General features: G+C 48.9%; 1 long non-coding RNA gene across 1 annotated transcript in view; it reads right to left on the bottom strand.

Moving 5' to 3' along the window:
• The window catches only part of LOC119967776, a 55823-nt gene extending 55087 nt beyond the window's left edge, over positions 1-736 (bottom strand). Inside the window, exon 1 of the long non-coding RNA XR_005461072.1 lies at positions 556-736. This is a non-coding gene — a long non-coding RNA (uncharacterized LOC119967776). The remainder of the gene's footprint in view (positions 1-555) is intronic.
• Positions 737-17651: the final 16915 nt, after the last annotated feature.

The following is a 17651-nucleotide window of genomic DNA, read 5'->3' as shown; positions in this document are numbered from 1 at the left end:
ACTGGAAGGTCATTCCCAAGGTCATGCATACTGGCATTGTAGAACTTTACTGTCATAACCAAAGGCAACAACACTGAGCACAAACCCCTTATAGGACACTGTTGAAACACACAAACACAATGAAAATACGATTAAAAGTCACTGTATTTATCCAAATAGAATTGATAAACTGCTCAAGTAAATAATTTGCAATGCTGACACTGATTGGGTTGCAATTTAGTATTCTGGACTAAACAGTTAATCAATCATCTTGCCGAATCCAAGATTTGGATTTTAAAAATACCTATTCCACACAGTCCAGCATTATTAACGCCCTCGAACCATTTTAAAGCCCCATTCATATTTGGATATTCATGTATTGATCAGATTCTAAGCAGCATCCTGGATTGGAGGGTCACTGAGAGCATGGTTATACTGGTATTTTACTACTTCAGCTGGGATGGGGCTCAAACTCTGTGCCGCTGGTACTAATCTGATCCACACGTTCACACTAGTGATCGAGCCAAATACCTCCTCGCACTCCCACCCTGCCCATACAGAGCAGTTTTCACTCACCAGGTACCTTCACAAGCAACATTTGTACTTCCTCATTCTGGAGGTCGGCTTCGAAGGGAAAAAGCAGATTGAGCACCAGACTCAAAAGTATTTCCACTCTTAATCAGTTCATAACCACACCCCTGGAGCCCACTAATGACAGGAACTCACTTCCGTTCAACAGAAAAGCACCAAATTCCAGCCCGTGACCAGCCTAAGGGACTTCACTAATTTTAGAATAATTGGGGGGGGGGGGTCAGGCTATAAAACTTTTTCCAGGTAGGTAGCAATTATGTTGAAGAATCTACATGCTAAGCACGATCGCAGACAGCACCACTAAAGCAGCCAACCGTATCCTCACATTTTGAGAGTATGATTAACAGAATGAACATTCAAAGGTCAATTACATGTCAACATGTTCAAGGTTCTTTTCTCCCCCCATCTGCTCCCTTGGAAGAAGCACTTGTCAACGTTGGTAGTCTTGGGCGGGATTCTCCGATAATGCGGCAGAGTGCCCGCGCCGCGTGAACGGCGTCACGTTTCACGATGGCGCGAAACGGCCGCGGGCACGAGAGATTCAGGGCCCGAAAAAGGGCCAGCAGTGGGGCCGCGAGGAACTCGGTGGGCGTGGTGTAGGAGCAGCGTCGTCATTGCGCGATGCATGACTGACGCCGCGCACTGTCATTTAAAGTGTGCAATCCGCGCACAGGACCCAAGACAACGCGATGGCTGAGCCCCGACGTGCCGCTCCCCTGTTCCGCGACACAGACTTGGACACCCTGCTGGATGAGTGTGGTGAATGTAATATATGTGTATATATGATAATTCACACGGTCTTTGTAAAGCGCTGTGGCGCTATCCTACCACTAGGGGGAGTAGCTCTGGGAGTACTCAGGAACTTGTACTGGGCTCCACCCTTGGCCCCGCCCACGACTCCTCCCCCTAGTGCCGCTGTATAAATACCCTCGTCCAGAGTCAGCCTGAGTTCACTACGAGTTCATCTACGGGTAACAGGCTGGCTCTGAAGTAAGTCGATTAAAGCCTAGATTCATATCGGAAACACGTGTCTGGTGAATTGATGGTTCCATCAATTTAATCGACTTAAGAACAGTAAAGATCTATTATGGAATCGGCCCTCAAGCCTGGACGCCTGGAACTCGACCCGCAGGATGCAGAGGCTAAAGAAATCTTCTCCCACTGGATCCGATGCTTCAAGGCCTACCTGGCAGAAGCGAGCACAGCCGAAACGACAGAGGACCAGAAGCTAAGTCTACTGCACGCGAGGGTGAGCCTCACAATCTCTACGCAACTAAACTCGGCCAGTTCATATACGAGCAGTTCTCGATAAAATTTATGTAAGGCCTATTAATGAAGTTTACGCTCGCCATGTGTTCACGACTCGCCGCCAGCGGCCTACTGAATCACTCGCCGAATTCCTAAGGGAACTCAATAATTTGTCCAATGACTGTAATTACCAAGTGGTTACCGCGGCTGAACACAGGGAGCTGGCGGTACGCGATGTTTTTGTAGCGGGCCTCAGGTCTAACTATGTGCGCCAACGACTGCTGGAAAAGGGGGCCCAGGACTTAGAAACGACTGTGGAAGCTGCTACCACGATGGAGGTCTCCTTCCGCAGCCTTAACTCGTTCCCCACGGACCCCGCGACCCAATCATGGGCCCCCGACCAGCGACTCCCCCAGGCCTGTGCTACGCGGCCGCCCAGCCAGCATGCTGCCCCAGCCAGCCACTATGCTGCTCCAGCCAGCCACTATGCTGCTCCAGCCAGCCACTAAGGGAAGAGTGAACCCTGGACCTAATAAAATCAGCTCGCCGTGGAATGTTTCATCGGAAACCAGCAGCCTAACACACGTTGAAATTAACTGCTCAGCTTCAACGTTTGCACCAGCAAGCTGATCAAAAGTAGTTTGTCATTTTCTGCTGGGTAAAAAGTTAAAAGGAGTGTTCTATCACTTATTTGCACACATTTCACAACCCAGAGGAAATTCAAAGGCCAGCAAGTAGCAAGTCCAAAGTATGACTGTTATGTGTTATAATTTATAGAGCCATGATGTGGAGATGCCGGCGTTGGACTGGGGTGAGCACAGTAAGAAGTCTTACAACACCAGGTTAAAGTCCAACAGGTTTGTTTCAAACACGAGCTTTCGGAGCACGGCTCCTTCTTCACCTGAAGAAGGAGCCGTGCTCCGAAAGCTCGTGTTTGAAACAAACCTGTTGGACTTTAACCTGGTGTTGTAAGACTTCTTACTATAATTTATAGAGGTTCACCTCCAAATATGACAAGTGTAACTCCTGTGTCTGCAATATCACCTCATCTCACTAATCTGCAAAATAACTTCCCCACCATCAAGATCCTGATGTTCAGAGATCCACCTTGGTCTTGCAGGACCTAACCATTGATAATTCTTCACTGTTGCTGAGAGATCCGACAGACATCACCTCAAAGCAACAGTGTCGCAATTTAGAATTCTCACTCCCAAGATCTTTATTCTCAATCCAGGATTCAACAAAATGCTATTCAGGCCAGCCAAACACACTCAGTGAGGTGATCTGTTCCTGTCTAATCTCAAATCACTATCTCGTTCACACAAACATGTTGTTTTATCAATAATACAAACATTGTTCTTCTCAGCTTCTTGTAGAGCCATGGAAACAGGCCCTTCGGCCCAATTTTTCCATGCAGCCCAGTTTTTAACAACGAAGCTAGTCCCAATTGCCCGCATTTGGCCCATAATCCCTCCATACCCATCCTACCCATACAACTGTACAAATGCTTTTTAAAAGACAAAATTGTTCACACCTTTAAATGAAATGAAATGAAAATCACTTATTGTCACGAGTAGGCTTCAATGAAGTTACTGTGAAAAGCCCCTAGTCGCCACATTCCGGCGCCTGTCCGGGGAGGCTGGTACTACTGCCTCTAGCAGCTCATTCCAGACACTCACCACTCTCTGCGTGAAAAGATTGCTCCTCTGGACCCTTTTGTATCTCTCCCCTCTTATCTTAAACTTATGCCCTCTAGCTTTAGGCTCCCCTACCTTCGAGAAAAGATGTTGACTATCTACCTTATCAGCATCTCATTATAACTCAAACCATCAAGTCCTGGTAGCATCCTAGTTCTTTCAGGAGCTTCCCCATGGTTTGAGGAAGATTCAAACTCGGCACAACATTGAGGGCCGAAGGGCCTGTTCTGTGCTGTACTGTTCTATATTGGTGAATCTGTGGAATTTCAATAAAAAACATTTCCAAAAAAAAGAATCTGTGGAATTCACTACCGCAGAAAGTAGTTGAGGCCAAAGCATTGTGTAAATTCAAGAAGGAATGAGACATAGCTCTTGGAGCTGAAGGGATCAAGATATATGGGGGGAGAGGGGCGGGGAGGAGGAAGGATCAGGGTATTAAACTTGATCATAACAAATGGCGGAGCAGGCTCGAAGGGCCGAATGGCTTTCTCTTTAAGAACTTGCCGAAGCAACCTTCAGTTTTTCAGCGGGACCAGTGGCCAGGGGTCTGTCGGGAAGGTAAGTTTCCCTCTTTAAAAACTTGCCTTTGTTTCAGAGCTGCAGAAAACCGGAAGTCGGCCGTGGGGATTTCTGGGAGGGTGTGTAGTACCTGTATATAAGTTGGGTGGTTGTTAAACCCGAGACACTACACTTGGAGTGTTCCCCCACCCTTCCACCTCCTCTAACCTAAGGGGTTGAGTGAATATCAGGTAAGTTCTACCTTTCTTTTTCTTGTTTTATCTGGAGGGGATGGCAGGTTAGGCACTGAAATGTTCCTCCTGCAGAATGTTTGAGGTGAGGGACGCCGTCAATGCCTCTGCAGATGTCACCTGTGGGAAGTGCACCCATCTCCAGCGCCTCAGAAACCGTGTTAGGGAACTGGAGCTGGAGTTGGATGAACTTCGGATCATTCAGGAGGCAGAGGTGGTCATAGACTGAAGCTTCAGGGATGTAGGTACTCTGAAGACTGAAGATAGATGGGCAACGGTGAGAGTGGCTGGGAGGAAGCAGTCAGTGCAGGGATCCCCTGTGGTCATTCCCCTTAGTAACAAGTATACCGCTTTGGATACTGGTGGGGGGGACAACTTACCTGGGGTAAGCCATGGGGTACAGGTCTCTGGCACAGAGTCTGTCCCTGTTGCCCAGAAGGGAAGGGGGAGGGGAGTAGAGCATTAGTCATTGGGGACTCCATAGTTAGGGGGATAGATAGGAGAATCTGTGGGAACAAGAGAGACCCGCGGTTGGTGTGTTGCCTCCCAGGTGCCAGGGTTCCTGATCTCTCGGATCGTGTTTTCGGGATCCTTAAGGGAGAGGGGGTGCAGCCCCAAGTCATGGTCCACATAGGCACCAACGACATAGGTAGGAAAAGGGATAGGGATGTAATGCAGGAATTCAGGGAGCTAGGGTGGAATCTTAGAGCTAGGACAAACAGAGTTATTATCTCTGGGTTATTACCCATGCCATGAATTAGTGAGACAAGGAATAGGGAGAGAGCAGTTGAACATGTGGCTACAGGGATGGTGCAGGAGGTAGGGTTTCAGATACCTGGATAATTGGGGCTCAATCTGGGGTAGGTGGGTCCTCTACAAACGGGATGGTCTAAAACTGGACCAGAGGGGTACCAATATCCTGGGGGGTAAATTTGCTAATGCTCTCAGGAGGGTTTAAACTAATTCAACAGGGGGTTGGGAACCTGAATTGTAGCTCCAGTATACAGGAGGTTGAGAGTAGTGAGGTCATGAATAAGGTTTCAAGGTGGCAGGAGTGTACCGGCAGGCAGGAAGGTGGTTTAAAGTGTATCTACTTCAACGTCATGAGCATCCGGAATAAGGTGGGTGAACTTGCAGCATGGGATGGTACCTGGGACTTCGATGTTGTGGCCATTTTGGAGACATGGCTACAGCAGGGACAGGAATGGTTGTTGCAGGTTCCGGGGTTTAGATATTTCAGTAAGCTCAGGGAAGGTGGTAAAAGTGGGGGAGGGGTGGCATTGTTAATCAAGGACTGTATTACGGTGGCAGAAAGGACGTTTGATGAGGACTCGTCTACTGAGGTAGTATGGTAGGTTAGAAACAGGAAAGGAGAGGTCACCCTGTTGGGAGTTTTCTACAGGCCCCCGAAAAGTTCCAGAGATGTCGAGAAAAGGATTGCAAAGATGATTCTGGATATGAGCGAAAGTAACAGGGTAGTTGTTATGGGGGACTTTAACTTTCCAAATATTGACTGGAAACACTATAGATCGAGTACTTTAGATGGGTCCGTTTTTGTCCAATGTGTGCAGGAGGGTTTCGTGACACAGTATGTAGATAGGCCAACAAGAGGCGAGGCCACATTGGATTTGGTACTGGGTATTGAACCAGGACAGGTGCAAGATTTGGAGATCGGTGAGCACTTTGGTGATAGTGACCACTATTCAGTTACATTTACTTTAGCGATGGAAAGGGATAGGTATATACAGCAGGGCAAGAGTTATAGCTGGGGGGAAAGGCAATTATGATGCGATGAGGCAAGACTTAGGATGCATAGGATGCGGAAGGAAACTGCAGGGGATGGGCACAATTGAAATATGGAGCCCGTTCAAGGAAGAGCTACTGCGTGTCCTTGATAAGTATGTACCTGTCAGGCAGGGAGGAAGTGGTCGAGCGAGGGATCCGTGGTTTACTAAAGTAGTTGAATCACTTGTCAAGAGGAAGAAGGAGGCTTATGTAAAGATGAGACATGAAGGTTCAGTTAGGGCGCTCAAGTGTTACAAGTTAGCTAGGAAGGACCTAAAAAGAGAGCTAAGAAGAGCCAGGAGGGGACACGAGAAGTCTTTGGCAGGGAGGATCAAGGATAACCCTAAAGCTTTCTATAGGTATGTCAGGAATAAAAGAATAACTAGGGTAAGAGTAAGGACAGTCAAGGACAGTAGTGGGAAGTTGTGCATGGAGTCCGAGGAGATAGGAGAGGTGCTCAATGAATATTTTTCGTCAGTATTCACACAGGAAAAAGACAATGTTGTCGAGGAGAATACTGAGATACAGGCTACTAGACTAGAAGGGCTTGAGATTCATAAGGAGGAGGTGTTAACAATTTGGGAAAGTGTGAAAATAGATAAGTCCCCTGGGCCAGATGGGATTTATTCTCGGATTCTGTGGGAAGCTAGGGAGGAGATTGCTGAGCCTTTGGCTTTGATCATTATGTCATCATTGTCTTATAGAAAAGTGCCAGAAGACTGGAGGATAGCAAATGTTGTCCCGTTGTTCAAGAAGGGGAGTAGAGACAACCCCGGTAACTATAGACCAGTGAGCCTTACTTCTGTTGTGGCCAAAGACTTGCAAAGTGTTATGACCTGCCTGCTTACCAGTGGCTGGGGACTAATGACAATCCCACAATTCTATGGGAGTATGAGCTTCCCCAATGAGGGAGGCGGAGAAATCATTAGCAGACTCCCTGCATAAATAGAGCTGGCAAGTTTGGAACCAGCAGAGAGAGAGAGGAGTGAGCAGCAAGGGAAGTTGCTGCTACTGCTGTTGTATATATATGCTATTGTAAATAAATGTTATTTATTTGTATCCTGAAAACTCGTGTTGCATTCTTCGTGGCCCTCACAAAAGAAAGGTTTATAAGAGGTAGGATTTATAATCATCTTGAAAAGAACAAGTTGATTAGAGATAGTCAACACGGTTTTGTGAAGGGTAGGTCATGCCTCACAAACTTATTGAGTTCTTTTGAGAAGGTGAGCAAACAGGTGGACAAGGGTAAAGCAGTTGATGTGGTGTATATGGATTTCAGTAAAGCGTTTGATAAGGTTCCCCACGGTAGACTATTGCAGAAAATACGGAGGCATGGGATTCAGGGTGATTTAGCAGTTTGGATCAGAAATTGGCTGGCTGTAAGAAGAGAAGAAGAGGGTGGTGGTTGATGGGAAATGTTCAGCCTGCAGTTCAGTTACTAGTGGTGTACCACAAGGATCTGTTTTGGAGCCACTGCTGTTTGTCATTTTTATAAATGACCTGGAGGAGGGCATAGAAGGATGGTAATTTTTATAAAGGGCGTAGAAGGATGCGTCAGTAAATTTGCAGATGACACTAAAGTCGGTGGAGCTGTGGACAGTGCGGAAGGATGTTACAGGTTACAGAGGGACATAGATAAGATGCAGAGCTGGGCTGATAGGTGGCAAATGGAGTTTAATGCAGACAAGTGTGAGGTGATTCATTTTGGAAAGAATAACAGGAAGACAGAGTACTGGGCTAATGGTAAGATTCTTGGGAGTGTGGATGAGCAGAGATCTCCATGTACATAGATCCCTGAAAGTTGCCACCCAGGTTGAGAGGGTTGTTAAGAAGGCGTACAGTGTGTGAGGTTTTATTGGTAGAGGGATTGAGTTTCGGAGCCATGAGGTCATGTTGCAGTTATACAAAACTCTAGTACGGCCGCATTTGGAGCATTGCGTGCAGTTCTGGTCGCCGCATTATAGGAAGGATGTGAAAGCTTTGGAACGGGTGCAGAGGAGATTTACCAGGATGCTGCCTGGTATGGAGGGAAGATCTTATGAGGAAAGGCTGAGGGACATAAGGCTGTTTTCGTTAGAGAGAAGAAGGTTAAGAGGTGACTTAATTGAGGCATACAAGATGATCAGAGGATTAGATAGGGTGAACTGTGAGAGCCTTTTTCCTCGGATGGTAATGTCCAGCACGAGGGGACATAGCTTTAAATTGAGGGGAGATAGATAGAGGACAGATGTCAGAGGTAGGTTCTTTACTCAGAGAGTAGTAAGGGCGTGGAATGCCCTGCCTGCAACATTAGTGGACTCGCCAACAATAAGGGCATTTAAATGGTCATTGGATAAACATATGGACGATAAGGGAATAGTGTAGATCGGCTTTAGAGGGGTTTCACAGATCGGCGCAACATCGAGGGCCGAAGGGCCTGTACTGCGCTGTAATGTTCTATGTTCTATATTTTTGCTTCTATTTGTATATGCACTATTTTAGCTGGTCACATTTCAGGGCGGGGATTCTCCACTACCCGGCGGGTGGGGGGGTCCCGGTGGGATGGAGTGGTGTGAACCACTCCGGCGTTGGGCCGCCAAAGATGCAGATTTCTCCGCACATTTAGGGGCCAAGCCCTAACCTTGACGGGCTAGGCCCGCGCCGGAGTGGTTGGCACGGCCTTTGGCACCACGCCAACCGGGGCCGAAGGGACTTCGCCGGCCGGCGGAAGTTCGTGCATGCGCCGGAGAGTCAGCGGCTGCTGACATCATCCCTGCGCATGCGCAGGGGAGGGGGTCACTTCCGCGTCTGCCATCGTGAAGACTATGGTGGACGTGGAAGGAAAAGAGTGCCCTCACGGCACAGACCCGCCCGCCGATTGGTGGGCCCCGATCGCAGGCCAGGCCACCGTGGGGGCAACCCCCGGGGCCAGATTGCCCCGCGCCCCCCCACCCCCCCCCACCCCCCTCCCTGCCTGGTCCAGCCGGTAAGGCAGGTGGTTTGTTGCCCGCCGGCGGAACGGCATGACAGCAGCGGGGACTCCGGCCATCGCGGGCCGGAGAATCGTCCGGGGGGGGGGGGGGGGGGGGCGTCAACGATTCCTGCCGGGGGGGGGCGCCAACGATTCCTGCCGGGGGGGGTGTGGGGGGCCCGCCAACGATTCCTGCCCCCGACGAATCTCTGGTGCCGGAGACTTCGGGAGACGGCGGGGGCGGGATTCATGCCGGCCCCCGGTGATTCTCCGACCCGGCGAGGGGGTCGGAAAATTCCACCCCAGATGTTTGATCTAACTCATTTATGGACAGAAGAAAGTTTGCAAATAATTCCTTAGTGTTAAATTCTAGCCTTAGACTACAGCCTGTGGGCAGCACAGTAGCACAGTGGTTAGCACAGAAGCTTCAGCTCCAAGGTCCCAGGTTCGATTCCCACTTGGGGTCACTGTCTGTGCGGATTCTGCACGTTCTCCCCGTGTGTGCGTGGGTTTCCTCCGGGTGCTCCGGTTTCCTCCCACAGTCCAAAGATGTGCGGGTTCGGTGGATTGGCCATGCTAAATTGCCCTTACTATCCAAAAAGGTTAGGTGGTGTTCTGGGCATCGGGTGGAGGTGTGGGTCTGGGCAGGGTGCTCTTTAGAAAGGCCGGTGCAGGCTCAATGGGCTAAATGGCCTCTTTCTGCACTGTAAATTCTATGATTTTACAAACCACACACACACACAACTCTGTTTTTGCCCAATTCTATCGCATTTCCAAACTACAAAATACACCTTGTGCGTGTCTACCTGGATGTGACGAAGTTAATAATCAGATTTTAAATATTGAAAAGCAGATTAGCATCTCAAGAAAATCCACGTAGCTGTGCAGAAGAAGCTTGACAGCGTAGATTAGTTACAGACTATATCTAGCTCACATTTAAACTGCCAAATGAGATGTTCCACAATATCCATTTCACCCAGATGAGCCGATTTCGGATCAATTCCCTATTGAGGTAGCAGCACCAAGCCAGCCGAAATGCAAACAAGAAATATCAGCACTAAGGGTTTACCAATGCAAAGATTTCAAGTGTAGCATGAAAGGTTTGGAGTAGTTATTTCTGGTGGAACATCCATTATTCACCTTCATGTCATGTCACACCCTCTACCACAGCAAAAAGAAAATACATTTCAATCTATATTTGTATTTAATGTATTAAACACCAGAGCAGGCTCCAATGGCAGAGTTGACAGTTCTAGCTCTGATGTCCAAGAAGACTGCTCGAAGATGTCAGAAGACAACAAATCAGACAGCGATGATATGTTAGTTTACTACAGAACTAGTGGAGGTGAAAGTCACTGCCCTTGATATCAATACAGCGTTTGACCGAGTGCGGCATCAAGGAGCCCTAGCAAAACCTGGGAGTCAATGGGAATGAGGGGGGAAACTCTCCACTGGTTGGAGTCATACTGGCACAAAGGAAGATGATTGTCGAGGTTGAAGGTCAATGATCTCAGCTCCAGAACATCACTGCAGGAGTTCCTCAGGGTAGTGTCCCAGGCCCAACCATCTTCAACTATTTCATCAATGACCTCCTTTCTTTCATGAGGTCAAAGGTGGGGATGTTTGCGGATGACTGCACAATGTTCAGCATCATTCGTGGCTCCTCAGATAATGAAACAGTCCATGTCTAAATGCAGCAAGATCTGGACAATATCCAGGCTTGGGCTGACAAGTGGCAAGTTACATTCACACCACATAAGTTTCAGGCAATGAGAAGATCTAACTATTGCTCCTTGACATTCAATGGCATTACCATCACTGAATCCCCCACAGTCAAATCCTAGGGTTACCGTTGATCAGAAACTGAATTAGCCATATTAATACTGTGGCTATCAGAGCAGGTCAAAGGCTAGGAATTCAACAGCGAGTAACACCCCTCCTGACCCCCAATAGCCTGTCCACCATCTACAAGGCACAAGTCAGGAGTGTAATGGAATATTCTCCATTTGTCTGGATGAGTGCAGCTCCAACAACACTCAAGAAGCTCAACACCATCTATGACAAAGCAGCCCGCTTGATTGCTCCCCATTCTACAAACATTCAATCCCTCCACCACCAATGCATAGAGGCAGCCGTGTGTACAATCTACAAGATGCACCGCAGGAACTCGTCAAGGTTCCTTCGACAGTGCCTTCCAAACCCACAACCACTACCATCTAGAAGGACAAGAGAACAGATACCTGGGAACCCCACCACCCGGAGCTTCCCCTCCAAGTCACTCACCACCCTGACTTGGAAATATATCGCCACTCCTTCACTGTCGCTTGGCCAAAATCCTGGAACTCTCCCAGTTATAGTGGGTGTACCTATACCTCAGGGAAGGCAACTCACAGCAACTTCTGAAGGGCAACTACGGCTGGGCAATAAATGGCCTAACCAGCAACCCCACATCCAGTGAATAAATAAAAAAACATACACACATTTTTTTGTACAATATCCTACTATCCCAATAACTAGATCACAAAACTACACAGGGCAGCTCCTGGATATTATTCAACAACAATGAGCTTGGCTTTCAATGGATAATTTTCTGAATAGTTCTTCCAGCCAGGTCATTTCCCGCTTTTCATGCTTGAATTTTACTATTAGATCTTTAATATTCAACTTAACACCTCAATCAAAATGCAGCACCCGTGAATCCCTGAGTATTTCACTGGAGATTACAGAGTAAATCCAGGGGCTGGGCTAAAACCCAAGACTATCTGACTGAAAGGTGGAGAGCTAACAACAGAGACAGATGAGAAACAGTCAGGGAAAATTATTGACATTGTCACCTCCAAACTAGAGTGGGGAAAATGCCAACGCCTACAACTGATTCAATCCATTGACTTCTGCTGTTCCATCCTGGAACAGGCCACAAATTCTCACCTAGTTTGAACAATAAGTGCTGACTTCCCCAATACATGGGACACAACCCAAAAACAATCTGGGTTTGAAAAAAAAGACGGGTTAGAGTTTGAGCATGAAATATAAATGTAACGCAGGTATTTTCATAGAATCCTCAGTGTAGTAAGAGGCCATTGGGATCACTGATCCTCTGAACATAAGAACATAAGAACTAGGAGCAGGAGTAGGCCATCTGGCCCCTCGAGCCTGCTCCGCCATTCAATGAGATCATGACTGATCTTTTGTGGACTCAGGGCCACTTTCCGGCCCGAACACCATAACCCTTAATCCCTTTATTGTTCAAAAACTTATCTATCTTTACCTTAAAAACATTTAATGAAGGAGCAGCACGGTAGCATGGTGGTTAGCATAAATGCTTCACAGCTCCAGGGTCCCAGGTTCGATTCCCGGCTGGGTCACTGTCTGTGCGGAGTCTGCACGTCCTCCCCGTGTGTGATTGGGTTTCCTCCGGGCGCTCCGGTTTCCTCCCACAGTCCAAAGATGTGCGGGTTAGGTGGATTGGCCATGCTAAATTGCCCGTAGTGTCCTAAAAAAAAAGTAAGGTTAAGGGGGGGTTGTTGGGTTACGGGTATAGGGTGGATATGTGGGTTTGAGTAGGGTGATCATTGCTCGGCACAACATCGAGGGCTGAAGGGCCTGTTCTGTGCTGTACTGTTCTATGTTCTATGTTCTATGTTCTATGTTCTATGCTTCACTGGGCAAGGAATTCCATAGATTCACAACTCTTTGGGTGAAGAAGTTCCTCCGAAACTCAGTCCTAAATCTACTTCCCCTTATTTTGAGGATATGCCCCCTAGTTCTGCTTTCACCCGCTAGTGGAAACAACTTGCCCACATCTATCCTATCTATTTCCTTCATAATTTTATATGTTTCTATAAGATTCCCCCCTCATCCTTCTAAATTCCAACGAGTACAGTCCCAGTCTACTCAACCTCTCCTCATAATCCAACCCCTTCAGCTCTGGGATTAACCTAGTGAATCTCCTCTGCACACCCTCCAGTGCCAGTACATCCTTTCTCAAGTAAGGCGACCAAAACTGAACACAATACTCCAGGTGTGGCCTCACTAACACCTTATACAATTGCAGCATAACCTCCCTAGTCTTAAACTCCATCCCTCTAGTAATGAAGGACAAAATTCCATTTGCCTTCTTAATCACCTGTTGCACCTGTAAACCAACTTTCTGTGGCTCATGCACTAGCACACCCAGGTCTCTCTGCACAGCAGCATGCTTTAATATTTTATTGTTCATATAATAATCCCATTTGCTGTTATTCCGACCAAAATTGATAACCTCACATTTTTCAACATTGTATTCCATCTGCCAGACCCTAGCCCATTCACTTAACCTATCCAAATCCCTCTGCAGACTTCCAGTATCCTCTGCACTTTTCGCTTTACCACTCATCTTAGTATCATCTGCAAACTTGGACACATTGCCCTTGGTCCCCAACTCCAAATCATCAATGTAAATTGTGAACAATTGTGGGCCCAACATGGATCCCTGAGGGACACCACTAGCTACTGATTGCCAACCAGAGAAACACCCATTAATCCCCACTCTTTGCTTTCTATTAATTAATCAATCCTCTATCCATGCTACTACTTTACCCTTAATACCATGCATCTTTATCTCATGCAGCAACCTTTTGTGTGGCACCTTGTCAAAGGCTTTCTGGAAATCCAGCCATACCACATCCATTGGCTCCCCGTTATCTACTGCACTGGTAATGTCCTCATAAAATTCCACTAAATTAGTTAGGCACGACCTGACCTTTCTGAAACCATGCTGCGTCTGCCCAATGGGACAATTTCTATCCAGATGGCTCGCTATTTCTTCCTTGATGATAGATTCCAGCATCTTCCCTACTACCAAAGTTAAGCTCACTGGCCTATAATGTCCTGCTCTCTGCCTACCTCCTTTTTTAAACAATGGTGTCACGTTTGCTAATTTCCAATCCACCGGGACCACCCCAGAGTCTAGTAAATTTTGGTAAAAAGTGTGGTGAATGTAATTCACACTGTAATATATATGATACCATATTATTGTAATCGCAGTTGCGTTGCCCGACCACTAGGGGGAGTAGCACTGGGAATGCATAGGAGTTTGTACAGGGCTCCACCCTTGGCTCCGCCCATGGCTCCTCCCCTGGACTACTGTATAAAGATCGTGACCAGAGCCAGCCGACCAGTTCATCCAGGGTTCATCGTGTTACAGGCTGGCTTTGTTGTAAGTAGATTAAAACCACTGTTCATATCTTAAAGCACGTGTCTTGTGAATTGATGGTCTCATCAATTTAATCTACTTAAGAAACAGTCAGGATCAATCATGGAATCAGCCCTCAAGCCTGAGCGACTGGAACTCGACCCACAGGATGCAGAGGCAAAAGAAATGTTTTCACATTGGCTGTGGTGTTTTAAAGCCTACCTGGCAGAAGCAAGCACATCCGAAACAACAGAGGAGCAGAAACTGAGCCTACTGCACACGAGGGTCATCCATAGAATTTCTACTCAAAAGGGGGGGGGGGGGTTGTTGGGTTACGGGTATAGGGTGGATATGTGGGTTTGAGTAGGGTGATCATGGCTCGGCACAACATCGAGGGCCGAAGGGCCTGTTCTGTGCTGTACTGTTCTATAAACTGTACCAGCTCCTATACTGAAGCCCTAGCGCTACTCGACAAAATGTATGTGAGGCCTGTTAATGAGGTCTATGCATGACACGTGTTTACTACTCGCCGCCAGCGGCCTACTGAATCACTCACAGAATTCCTGAGAGCTAAAAACTTTATCTAGTGACTGTAATTACCAGGCGGTAACCGCAGCAGAACATAGAGAACTTGCTGTACCCGATGCCTTTGTTCCGGGCCTTAGATCGAATTACGTGCACCAGCGACTGCTGGAAAAGGGGGACCTAAATCTTGAAGCAACTGTTGAATTTTCTACAACTATGGAGATCTCCTTCTGCAGCCTCACCTCGTTCCCCGCGGACCCCGTGACCCCGTCATCGTTCCCCGACCAGCGACTCCCCCAGGCCTGCGCAGCACGGCCGCCCAAACTCAATGCTGCCCCAGCCTGCCACTTTTGCGGCCAGAATCAGCACTCGCGGCAGCACTGCCCGGCCCGCAAGGTGACCTGCAGCAGCTGCGGGTGAAAAGGACACTGCTAGAGTGTGTCTGGCGAAGAAAGCCCCAGCCTCTAACCCTCCCATGGCTCAAAGCACTCGTTCCGCCCCAGCCTCTAACCCTCCCACGGCTCAAAGCACTCGTTCCCTGAATTCACAGGCCCCCTGCGGTCCCCCCCAAAATGCTGCAGCCTGTATGCCGACTCCGCCCCCATCCAACATGTGCGACTCATGGGGGCGGCCATCTTGGGATCCATCCCCTTCGAACTCTGAAACTCACCTCGACGACTACGAACTCAGAGGGCAGTCATCACGGGGCCACTCCAACACAGCTGATCGAGCCGCTAACTACCCGCAACTCAGCGCAGTCACACTGGACCAATCGCGCCCGAAGCATCTCCGCAACTCGATGGCGACGTTCCAAATCAACGGATACAGCACGCCGTGCCTTTTCAACTCCGGGAGCACTGAGAGCTTCGTACACCCAGATCTGGTAAGACGCTGTTCGCTCCCCGTTTTCCGTGTGCGGCAAACTATCTCCCTCGCTTCGGGCTCCCACTCTGTCCAGATCCAAGGGCGCACCGCCGCGACTCTCACAATCCAAGGTGCTAGCTATGCCAAATTCCAGCTCTACGTCCTGCCCGAACTCTGCGCCCCAATCTTATTAGGCCTTGATTTCCAGTTTCGGCGGACCCCTACCCCTACTCGCTATTTGCAGCCTAGCCACGTTGCAAATCTCCCCCCCCCCCCCCACTCTTTGCCAACCTCACCCCGGACTGTAAACCCGTAGCCACTCACAGCAGGTGGTACTGGTTTAGCTGGTTTAGCAGGGGCTGGTTTAGCTCACCAGGCTAAATCGCTGGCTTTTAAAGGTGACCAAGCAGGCCAGCAGCACGGTTCGATTCCCGTACCAGCCTCCCCGGACAGGCGCCGGAATGTGGCGACTAGGGGCCTCACGGTAGCATGGTGGTTAGCATCAATGCTTCACAGCTCCAGGGTCCCAGGTTCGATTCCCGGCTGGGTCACTGTCTGTGTGGAGTCTGCACGTCCTCCCTGTGTGTGCGTGGGTTTCCTCCGGGTGCTCCGGTTTCCTCCCACAGTCCAAAGATGTGCGGGTTAGGTGGATTGGCCATGCTAAATTGCCCGTAGTGTAAGGTTAATGGGGGGATTGTTGGGTTACGGGTATACGGGTTACGTGGGTTTAAGTAGGGTGATCATTGCTCGGCACAACATCGAGGGCCGAAGGGCCTGTTCTGTGCTGTACTGTTCTATGTTCTATGTTCTAGGGGCTTTTCACAGTAACTTCATTGAAGCCTACTCGTGACAATAAGCAATTTTCATTTCATTTCATACAGCCTGCAGGATAGGGTGTTCATCCGATCAGAGGTCTGAAGGCTCCTCAGTGAGGGGATCATAGAGGCCAGCAACAGCCCCTGGAGAGCTCAGCTGGTGGTCGTCAAGACCGGGGGACAATTCCGCATGGTCGTAGACTATAGTCAGACCATTAATAGGTTTACGCTCCTCAATGCGTACCCCGTCCCTAGGATTGCAGACATGGTTAACCAGATCACCCAGTATCGGCTCTTTTCCACGGTGGATCTGGAGTCTGCATACCACCAGCTCCCAATCCGCCCGGAGGACCGCCACTACACGGCATTCGAGGCCGATGGCCGCCTCTTCCATTTCCTCCGGGTTCCCTTCGGCTTCACAAATGGGGTTTAGGTGTTCCAACGAGCAATGGACCGAATGGTGGACCAATACGGGCTGCGGGCCACGTTCCCGTACTTGGATAACGTTACCATTTGCGGCTATGACCAGCAGGACCACGACGCCAACCTCTACCGTTTTCTCCAGATGGCTCAGAAACTAAATCTAACCTATAACAAGGAGAAATGCGTTTTCCGCACTACCAGACTAGCCATCCTCGGCTATGTCGTGGAAAACGGAGTCTTGGGCCCCGACCCGGACCGTATGCTCTTAGAACTCCCTCTCCCTCATTGCCCCAAGGCCCTCAAATGGTGCTTGGGATTCTATTCCTACTACGCCCAGTGGGTTCCTCAATATGCGGACAAAGCCCGCCCACTCTTTAAGGCTACACTGTTTCCCATGTCAGCTGAGGCGCGCCAGGCCTTCAACTGCATCAAGGAGGACATCGCCAAAGCGGCCATGTGGGCGGTGGATGAATCCACCCCCTTTCAGGTTCAGAGCGATGCCTCAGAGGTCGCTCTAGCAGCCACTTTAAATCAGGCAGGGAGACCAGTCGCATTCTTCTCCCGAACCCTCTCTGCTTTAGAACTCCGACACTCAGCAGTCGAAAAGGAAGCACAAGCCATTGTGGAGGCTATTCGTCACTGGAGGCACTACCTCGCAGGTAGGAGGTTCACCCTCATCACCGACCAAAGATCGGTTCCCTTCATGTTTGACAACTCGCAAAAAGGCAAAACTAAAAATGATAAAATTCTGCGGTGGAGGATTGAACTCTCCACCTATAGCTACGATATTAAGTATCGACCGGGGAAGCTCAACGAGCCTCCAGATGCCCTATCCCGTGGGACGTGCGCCAG

The sequence above is a fragment of the Scyliorhinus canicula genome, chromosome 6 (genome assembly GCF_902713615.1).
Source record: "Scyliorhinus canicula chromosome 6, sScyCan1.1, whole genome shotgun sequence".
Taxonomy (NCBI): Eukaryota; Metazoa; Chordata; class Chondrichthyes; order Carcharhiniformes; family Scyliorhinidae; genus Scyliorhinus; species Scyliorhinus canicula.
The sequence above is the reverse complement of the archived record's forward strand: the minus strand, read 5'-3'. Positions and strand labels throughout refer to the sequence as shown.